Source organism: Amblyomma mixtum, chromosome 3 (genome assembly GCF_055824585.1).
Source record: "Amblyomma mixtum isolate Tamu chromosome 3, ASM5582458v1, whole genome shotgun sequence".
Lineage (NCBI taxonomy): Eukaryota > Metazoa > Arthropoda > Arachnida > Ixodida > Ixodidae > Amblyomma > Amblyomma mixtum.
The window spans coordinates 380,810,446-380,821,246 of record NC_143014.1 but is presented as its reverse complement, the minus strand read 5'-3'; the positions used below and the strand labels follow the sequence as shown (position 1 = coordinate 380,821,246).

The 10,801-nt window shown below is 48.1% G+C and overlaps 1 long non-coding RNA gene across 1 annotated transcript; it reads left to right on the top strand.

The window, feature by feature from the left end:
* Nucleotides 1-3: 3 nt before the first annotated feature.
* Nucleotides 4-10,009, top strand: LOC149356995 (uncharacterized). Its single transcript, XR_016289855.1, has 3 exons — nt 4-83; nt 5,670-5,874; nt 9,876-10,009. It is a non-coding gene; the product is annotated as an uncharacterized LOC149356995 (long non-coding RNA).
* The last annotated feature ends 792 nt before the right edge of the window (nt 10,010-10,801 follow it).

Here is a 10,801-nt window from a genome sequence, read left to right as displayed (position 1 = left end):
GCGGCCGATGCCTTGGCCAGTTGCCACACAGAGGAGCTTCCAGTCCGGCTGATCTACCAGCCGTGTTCCCAGCGACCCCCACGGTGATTTATTATCTTATTCTCACGGCCGGACTGTGTCGAAAGAGATGTCGTTGTCGAGAAATACGGTTTCTGTTCCTCACTACTGTGTCGGCTCATGAGAACGCAGTGTTCTAACGCATCACACGGTCCGTGAACGTGGTTTGCGCAGTGCCTACACTATACGAGGGGTGATTTGCGCAAAATTATTAGAGGATGTGGTTGAGCAGGTGGATGGTTAATTCGCATAATGTGTTCCCTCCTTAAGGTTACAAAAAATTAACCGAACGCTTACATTTATCGCAGCGAATTTAAGCGACGGGAGCAAGCTACGGATTTCGGATGCTAATCAGTGTTCAGTGACTCTGAGTAGTGGTGTGGGATGGGAGTAGGGTAGGCGTCGGTGAGTAAGCGTGCGTCAAGCACGGCCGCTCAACCATTCATAAAGGCGAGCGCCCAACGATTGTGCCGTGAAGTGCTACGCCTGCTAGTGGCGACAGCGTTCCGACAAATCCGCGTGGCCGGCCGCCAGCTACTCTCTACCTCCTTCCCCCATTTCCTCCTCGCACTCCTTCGTGGTACGGCTTTGACAATGACGACGCCTTGGAAACCGGAAACGTGGCCTTAACAGCTCCTGCTCATGGTACTCCGATTTAAATTTCTCGGTGGGGAAAGCCGTCGTTCCTCCCAACTCCCCGTTCACTAAACACTCCGCTGACTCTTCCCTGCTGACATTTACACGTTTACGGGCAGTGCCACGCTTCTCAAACTTGTGCGGCATAAAAGACGAAATAGCGCTCTCTTCTTCATAGGTAGCGGCGGGCATGGCCCCACCCCGACTACCGCTCTCTCTTGCACCTCGCAAGGAAGCGAATCTTTGGATACTCTGTTAAATCCAGTGACGGAGAACACACTTTCCTCTGATTAGCATGAGCTCTGCAAGCCAAGAGAGATGTCTCGGAAAGTTAATGTATATTGATTACCTTTGCAAAGCATCTTAGTTTGGAGGAGAAATTCTAGAGGCCCGTGTGCTGTGCGATGTCAGTGCACGTTAAAGAACCCCAGGTGGTCGAAATTTCCGGAGCCCTCCACTACGGCGTCTCTCATAGCCTTAGTCGCTTTGGGACGTTAAGACCCCATAAACCAAACCAGCAAAGCATCTTAGGAACAGGCCTCCATTGATGGCCTGTCTCGAAGTGTGCAATGCTTCATAGCGAATATTTGTTCGCATTATGAAATTCGTCTAGTATTGCTTTGACGGTCTGCCTCTGGGCCACAGCCGATACAAACGCTAATGGATCGACAAGATTTCACACGTAGTTTCCGCCTGTGGTGGCCTTCGGCTCTTCGATCAATACGACTTTGAAGCTATGATTCATGACCTCCCGCTTTGGTGGCCCGTGTACGCAGCGCTGACAGGCACCTGGCCAGCATCCGGCTCTGTAACGATTAGACCACTTCAGTTATAAAGCTCACGCTCGAGAGACTGTCACCCAAGCGTTGCCGTTGCGAGTCAGGCTCCTGAAGTTCACAGCTTCTTACGCCGAGTATGGTGGGCGTTGGGGAGGAGTGACATTATTTCGACTGCACGGGCTGCCGCAGTGGCTTAATCATTCTGCTCATGAACACAATGTCCCGGGATCGATTCACAGCCGGCGCAGGTTTAATTCTGTTGGGGGAGGGGGGCGAAAGGGAGGGAACTGTTAGCTTCGTCGGCCTGCCCTAAAAAATCTGTAAAGAGCTCCAGCCTGCACCGCTCAAAGCAGAACAGGCTCAATTAAATAAAATAATAAAAGAATACGATTGAGCAAGAACTGGTCCTTTATACCCTTTGTCAAAGAGTTCAATATGATTGGGAGAACATGCTACGAGGAGCAGCAAAACCACTGGCAGGGGTACAGGCCCGGCCAGGCTACCCTGGTCTAGCCGTAGAAAAGGTGGATGGAATGGATGTGGGTTATGAGGGTAAGGTTACGGGATTTAGGGCTGAACTGGGGACAGCGTCGGCTTTCCCTAATGGTTCTGATATAGTCAAGTTTCTTTTGAGGCATCCCTGGAGGGCGAGAATGCGCAATTGTGCGTGTTGTGCTATTTTCACGGCCATCTGCCTCCAAGCCTACTTCCACACCAAACCGAGATCTCCAACTTTCTGATATCGATTGGTTGCCCTACCAGGGACGAAGAATAGGATCTCCTCCACCAAGCCAGGTTACGCCCACCCGACCTTCCGCGTGTACTATGAGAACAGAGCTTTCGCGCCACCCGTTTAGTGCTTCGAATGTCACTCAAAGGTACTCGCTCGCAGCGGCAACCCTTTCACACTCATCGCAGCGCCGCCCCACCAGCGCATGCCGCTGACATTGAATCTTAGACGGCTACCTCTAGGCTTCAAAAGCATGGCGTCTCATATGATGCCCGCAGGCCACATCTCGCGCTACCACAAGGTTTCTTTTGCCCTCCTTGCCCCCTCTCCCCTTTTCAAATTTATTGGGGCTAGGCGTTCTGCGATTTCGTCGCGTCTACTCACCGTTACTCGATATTGACCACCGGGCTTTACCCAGTTTCGAGGTTGACTGCCATCCCGAATGAGCTTCTAGTCTATCTCGTTTCCGCTGTTCCAGGGCGAAGGGCGACTTCCCTAAAATCTAGGCTTGGTTTGCCTGGCCGCATGCCCTCGCGTGGCACAAACTCTTCGAAATGAGAAGCCAACGCGCCGCGGCAGGGTTCTAGACTCTTCGTAAGCTCAGTGCGTGTGCTTTACATTCAACCCTATAAATTTTGTTTGCCCGATCAAAGCGCAAATCTTCAGCAACCAAAACTTTTGATCTCTCTGGTTCGCGCTCTGGTCGCCACGAGCGTAAATCAGTGTTATTCTTTTGGCTTCGCGCCAGTGGCATTTCTTTTTGCTCTGTTTTCTAATATCGATTGATACATCGGCGCTGTCAGCATATTGTTCGACGCTTAAACTAACTGGACTTCTCTCAGCTAATTTTTAAAAAACCTGTGGGGCCGATTCAGCTCATCGAGTACTGCAAAAATTGACCTCAGTCTGTCGGCATTAATTGAACCAGGCGAAGAATACATTGGCCGAGCAGCAGTAAATTAGCAAAAGCGGGAGGCGGATTGCAAACTGCTCATCTGTGGTATACGGTCACGTAATAACTGTGTTGGACGGAATCATCGCGCGAGCTCTGTTTTTCCGGGAGAATAGAAAACGTGTGTTGATGTCGCGGAGATTTAAAGCTGAATAATTTTATTTACAAAAGAAACGCATCAAGGAAAGAGCGAGAAAGAAACCAAAGAAAGAGAGAGGAAGATACAGGGAGAAAACTGGCTTCCCGTGTGACTTCTAGGTACCGCGGATCGGGAATTAGAGGCGAGTAGCTTTCCTCCCAATGGGTGGCATGGCATTTAAAGCTGTGGCGTGCCCATTCAGTACCGGTTGCGGAAAAGCGGTTGGTACAGAATCTTTGGAATGTCACATTCCTTTCATCAACATAAAGCAGAGAAGCTAAGCAGTACTACTCAGCTAATTGATGCAGGATTTATCTTAACACCCAAATATCCAAACAAGAAAGACATACAGGAGGAGGCACAGGAGGAGTGCATGCTTAAAATTCATTTATACTTCCTTTCACTGTCAGTTTCTATGGGCAATGATAAAAACGCGGCATAAAGAGCGATGTCAAGTCATCCAGTCCAAATTTAAATGAAAATACAGCACTATTCTTTCTTCAAATTATAAACTGAATCTAATTTCTCATTGATGCGAGCGTCTGCCGTTTTCATGATGTGGTGCGCACTGCAACAGCTCAAGCGCTACTGTATTCCTGCCTCTGCCAAGTTTGTTTATAGCACTTCGAAGAAGCAATTCCATGAGTGGCGAAGTTGGCTCCTTGTTCATTTTTATCAATGACGTATGCTTCCTTCCGCGTTAACTAACTGGCCCGTCCGGGTGACTTAGACACCTCCACAATTCAGCGGGATTTTATAGAAGAGAGCCATAGCGCATTTCACAAAAATTTTTTCATGATTCGTTCCCCGTCCGCTTGGTCAAGCTTCTTTTCTTTTCATGCTCAGGTATAGTCGGGCGAGCTTTTGCGACGCTGAGAAAGCAACACAGGTGTAATGCCTGTCTGTCACCTTTTTTTTATGTTCTGGGCGACTTTGTCCTTATAAGGCACAGTAGTGGGCTTCGTCTTTCTCAGCGTCCATTCACTTCTCTTATCACTTTTTTACTTTCTTAGCATGGTTATCGGTCACAGCCAATGTCACTGCGCAAGAGAATCCGGCTGAACGCATTATTCCGACCTTAATCTGGAGGGCGGACAGCACTGTATGCCGACAAGACTTATTGAGAGCAGTGTAAGGAAGATGCCAAGCGGGCATGTCATCCCTGTACTTTTTCCGCAACAGGAAATCTCGCAAGTGGGTTACGGAACGAAGCATGCAGAAACGTTTGTGACATGTGCCACGGCTGTCAACAAAATTCCTCTGAAGCTTGGGGGTGTCTGCATAGGCCACCCGCGGACCGCTGTGTCAATGATCGCGCAAGGGAGCACAAGCCATCGGTGAAAAATGAAGAAGGGACCAAGTTGCCCGCTGACTGCGTACATGAAAAGGTTGAAAGCTAGGACCTGAGAGTATTAAGATTCTTGGACGAGGCAGGAACGCAGTATTTCAATGAGTCAACAGTTTCATTTTATTATTGGAAACCAATCTTTTTGCAGCGATTCACTTGACATGGGCTCTAGCGTGGACACCGGTGCGTTGTTTTATTACTACCTCTTATGCTAACATTGAATGCTAATCAGCGCATTTGAAAGTGTGTGCTTGTCCCTTCAACCGTGTTTTCTTTGTGCGTCTTTCTTGGTCACGCAGTTTGTCGTTAATAAAATGAGACGAAATTGGATAAAGGGAGCGAGACAGTGAGCTCAAAAACGAATGAAGTTTGGATGATAAATGCGAGTGTTTTACTGGCACAGTTTGTGTCATAGCAGGATCTTTTTGTGTTAACCTCTGACTTTCCAGTGTACATTGAGCAGAAGTGGCCGGAAGTGCCATTCTTTACTCGAAAGCTGCCGGGAAATGAGCACGGGAACTGGCGACGACAAGGAACGCATAATCCATGCTTCGTCGCCTTCAGCAAAACGTGTTATGCTTCAAACCACCAAAAGGAGCACAGAATAGTGGCCATTTCTTCAGTAGACTTGAATTCTCTAGCTATGATCATGCACCAACAAGCCCAAAAAGACACGCTTTTGAATTTCTTTCGGTAATTGTGAGCTGTCGAATTGTGACAGTTGTTCTGTACAAACAGTAATGCACGAAGATTTGCATAATTCTGCAAAGACAATCACATTTTTTATTACTTTACCACTGTGCTAAGGATATCATTAGGACGGGCATAAAAGTTTCAATGAGTAGTCAAAAGCAAATAAGGATCCCCGTATTCAGTGCTTAGAAAATAACACATGCATACGCAAATATGCAAGCACTGTCCATGGATTACTTGTGTGGCTGCTCTTTGCCAGTTTTATAACTCTGAGCAGAGCAGGTTGTATTGTTGAATGCGTGGTGCAGACAACTGATGCTGAGCTAACGGTGCAGTGTGGAGCAACGCATCGGTATTGCGCTCCATGCATCTCCACCAAAGCGTGTGGCGAATGGCCAGTGGGCAGCATGGCAGCGACGGCAGCCGTCACCGAGAAGACGGTGGGACCGCCGCAGCTTGGAGACCATTCGGCAGCACCACTGTGAGCGTCGCACACGGTGCTCCAGATGGGAGCTTCGGCGGCTTCTGCCATGCGGCGGGGTAAGTGAGACTTTGAAGGCGCCTGTACAGCACTCCCCCCCCCCCCTCCGCAATGGCCTTCCGCGCGAAATTGCAGAAATTAGTGCGCAGAATAACTGGAATGCGCAGCCTCTTGCCGGTAGCACAGCCTGGCAAAGCCGCTGCCTGCCACGCAGTATAGAATAGGTGCTCAGAGAACATCTGTAGTCATGTTTGTCGTTTCTCGCAGCTTGCAGGCAACGTTATACTGATGGCCCGTTTGCTTGGATATTCATTTCCTTATTATTTTTTTTTTCAAAAATACTCTAAGGGTGTTTACTAGCCTACATAAAGGGGTAGGGGAAAGTTATATTATAATGGGGGGGGGGGGGGTTTAACGCCGCCCGTGGTGTGAACGCCGCCTATGTTTAGAAGCAAATTGATGTGGCGCTGAAACGAGTTCTTTGTTGGGCTGACATGGCACGCGCTAATTACTGAACAACTCTGTGACGGCTTTAGGAGAAAATGTGCTCGACTCTCTTCGAAGGACAATATCACCACCTCTCTCAGTCGCACAAAATTTAAACTTTATGAAGAACATTGACGATAACGAGCGGCGATCGCCTAATATCACCTGGAATAAAGTAACAGCTATTGCGCGCGGCTGAAATGATTCCAGATAAATCGGCTGCAACTCGCGTCCCAAAGTTATGAAAGTTGAGCATAAACAAATAAACATTGAAACATTTGCGCCAATACCAACTGTAAAGTATATGCACGTGACGAGAACTGTGAACACCCGGCAAAATGATAAAATATAACACTGGTGTGCATACCACTGTACGGAAGAAAAGTTATTTAAAACACAAAGGGAAATCTCAAGAAGATAATTTAAACCAAAAACAGCTGCCTCAAGTGTAAACCACATTACATTTTCTTGACAGCGTGCACTTTAAAAAGAAATCTGCATTTCGACCACCTGGGGTTCTTTAACGTGCACTGATATCGCATTGTACACGGGCCTCTGGAATTTCGCCTCAATCGAAATTCAGCCGCCGCGGCCGGAGTCGAACCCACGTCTTTAGGGCCAGCAGCCGAACCCCGTAGCCACTGAGCCACCGCGGCGGGTTAAAAAAAAAGGAAACAAATACTTGAAGCTGCGTAAAGGAGTTTAAGTTAAGCAAACTAAGCTAATAATGATAGAACTTTACACGCGGCACCCAGTAACAAGCATATATTTTGTGGGGTAAAGAGGGGATCGCCCCCCCCCCCCCCCCCCCCCCGTTCTCTTGTCGAGTTCAAGAAATATCTCTGGGGCCCCTACTGAAAAAAAAATTCTCACTACGTGCCTGAAAAGCACGCCTAAGTGGTTGTCGCCGCTTGTTTGAAATTAAGCCGCAGTGTTAAAAAGATTGCACGTCCTTTATGAGATTCTGGCCTCTATTAACTTTCTTCTGCTTTTCCCCAAATTAATGTAGATACTGGCGGCATATTTACACCTACGAAGCGCTTCGAAGTTCTGCTAAGAGGTGAACGCCCGTTCGTTGTGAATCTCTGCTGCCAGGATATTCCACGTTTGTCCAATCTACTTCTTAAGCTTTACGCGTGGACAGAGGAGTGTGACAGCAGACCGCAACATCACGCGCGCCGTGAAGCGCCGAAATCTGAAGCTCGTGTTTCTGAAAGTGATAGAAATTTCTCGGCTCTTGTTCGCTTTCTCCCGCGCACTGTTGAGCACCGGTTTTGACAGGGGTTAGGGAACTGACTGACCTCAAGGAAGCCCCACGCATATGAGTTTAAGTATGCTTTCGCGAAGACTTCTCTTGCAATCACCACGTACGTTAAGGGTCGTTTTGCGCTATCAAGGTGCTCGGTGAAAGTTCACCACAAAGCATACGCCGCTGTCGCCTCGAAAATCGTCCGTACAGCCGAGTCTGACCGGCGGAGGGGCAAGAGAGGATGTTGGGGGCGGGCGGCATGGGGGCGCCCCTCACAGGAAGCCGCGTGGGATGCCAGCCATTAGGGGCGCGATCTCGTGACCACACCTTCCAGGCAGACCGTACCTTGCACTGTAGAAACTTACTGATTTAGTTCGTTGTTTATGATATAGACTGTTATCGTTTACGTAACTTGGTTTCCTGCAACAAACAAGAAATAATCAAACTGTTCGCTAGAGCTCGAAAATTTATATGCTCATGGTTGGGGCTCCCCACTCGTGCTGCCCTTTCCCTTGCCCCTCCAGACGGAGGGGCCCTCCGTTTGTCTCAGCCTTTGGCCCCTCTCCCGAGGGAAGCCGCCGAAAGCCGTAGAAAAGCGAGAGGTGTCTGGGTTTCGCCTCGCGAAGCGGGCTTTCGAAAATAGCATACAAAGGAAACACAGGCTCAGCATGAAAAGAAAACGAAGTTTCAAACTGCGCTAACAACCGCACCCTGGCCAATTCCCCGCCGTGGGTATGTGCCATTCAGCCCGAGGTCATCATCATCATCATCACAACCAGCTTCCAAGGAATGCTTCTAGCGCTTTTAATTGCCCGCAACGTGCCCAGCGCTACTCCTCACAAAGAAACGCAGTCATCAGGTATGTAAATGTGCAGTTCCTTGAATGAACGCCTCACGCGACCCCCTTGATTTAACATCAGCCGAAATGATTCGCACACTTTGCGGCTACATAGAGCTTCAGCTCTTGTTTGTCGCTAAACTGCCACTTCCCTTCGACACTCCCTTACTGTGATGGTTCAACAATAATGCCAACCACATAAGATTTTCAGTCGAAAACCAAAATTCCCGAATCTTGCTTAAGCGCCACCATCCTGCTCCTGCTTTTCATTTCATTTTTATTTCCTTAAAGACCCCTGTCGGGGGTTTTACATAAGGGTTGGGGTTAACCTGAGAAAGGAAAACATTACTTTCATGATGACAGGTCGGATGTAACTTTTTCTAGGAAGGTTAATGGGCACGTGATGACTGCAATTTCATGGGGAAGGTCGTTCCAGTCGCTTGCTGTTCGGAGGAAAATTGTCTTGGAAAATGTAGTCGTACGGGCACGTTGGCATGAAACTTTCAGCGGATGACCAATGCGGTGAGACGTGCGTGGTGGCGGTGCGCAGATGTATGGCTCCTTTTTGAGCTGGGAATAATAAAATTTGTGAAATAGGCACAGGCTAGAAATGTGGCGACGGAGGGAAAGACTGCATAATTGGGACTGTAGTTGGAGAGATGAAACACTAGTATAGGATGAGTATGAGCGGTGAATGAAACGGGCGGCTCTGTTTTGCACAGCCTCAAATGAATCAATGTGGTATGCTTGCGATGCATTGCAAATGGCGGATGCATACTCAAGTTTTGGCCTGATGAATGATTTACAAGCAAGTAGCTTTACATTTTGAGAGGCGTCGTGAAGATGACGTTTAAGAAGGCCTAGTTTTTTATTCGCAGATTTTAGCTTTGTTACGTGTTCGCGCCATGATAAATGATGGCGTGAGCCATGGTATGTCTACACCTGCTACACCTTCTATGAATGAGACCGTATCTTATGACTCTCTAGGCGCAACTTGCTGAGCAATTTTCACGATTGCAGCCCTGTGCCAAATGTTCCCGAGAACTGTGTATTTACGAAGCAGGCAAACATCGAAGTTGAGCTGCACGTGGGAAGAATAGCTCGGAGGCGTCCTCGCTCGTTAATAAGTATTCAGACGTCGCTCAACTTCACACAGCTCCCACGAAGTGGCTACCTCCAGCTCCTCAACAGCCCTGATTGACCATTGTTGGGGTACCGTAACTTTCAGGCCACTAGCTGAACTGCCAAGCAGCAGCAGCTAATCATAAACCGGCGTTGTTTCAGCGCAGTCATGAATTTGCATCCAGTGATTTTGACGTTATTCTAGACTGCCTGGAACCGTCTGATAGCTCTCGCTTTCGCGCAATGTGTGACCTTAAAAAACCTGCGAGGCGTAAAGCACTGACATGTGCGCCGGTTACAGATGGACTTTACACCAAATAATGTTATTCCACTGGCCTGCCTCAGCAACTATTTCTTCTGTGCAGGGCGCACGACGGATGTCACCTGCTCATCCTGGACACTTTAGGCGGTTCCAGGACTTGCTCATAGGGCGACGGTGGAGATTTTTGATACTTTCCTTTGAGAAATTTTCAGTACCTGATTTTTGCATTGTCAATCAATTAAAATAAGAACAGACGCCCTCTTCGGACCTTTTTGCCTGTCTTTAGCGTCATTTTTTGAACAATTACCTTGCTCCAGTACTATTCCATGTTCATTATTTTTAATATTGTACCATTGCCCTAGCAGAAAAGGACCCATTCACAACGAGAAGAAGTAGACAGGACGACGCTGGTAATTTAAAGTTCGCTGACAACTTCAATCAGCGAGATTTATTCAGCTTTATAATTTCTGTTACAGGTATGTATCCACCGTAATATTTCTCTTCTAAATGGGTGCAAAAAAGAGCAAAAATAACGAATTATTTAGCGTGGTTAGGCAAATGCGAGTTATGTGCGCTACCGCTTCGGTTTTCACTTCGGTTTCGGTTCGAGGTTCGGTTTTCAAACTCAAGCGGGCTTCAGACAAGCATCGCCGAAAGCTCAGTGGGGGAATTATTGCTTGCGCACTCAAATAATATGGCGCACCTTAGCGCACCTCAACACGGGAATGCGATGCTGGTGTGCACTGTACTCATTGCTCAAGGATGGAATTTCATGAAGACGAAGAAATCCTAGCAGAGCTCGAAAGAGTGGCAGTTAAATACTCGGGATGTTAGACTGCGCTGATTGCTCAGCGGTCTAATCCAGTGGCCGGCGAAGCTGATCTCTTCGCGCTGCCGCGGATTCGAAACGCACATGCGGTCACTAAGGGTGTTGTTTCTAGTGAAGCAGAGCTCAGACAAAAATCGGTGAAATCAGTGACTGGGGCCGTTACTGCTGGCGCACTAAATCACAGGAGAAAAGTGATTCAG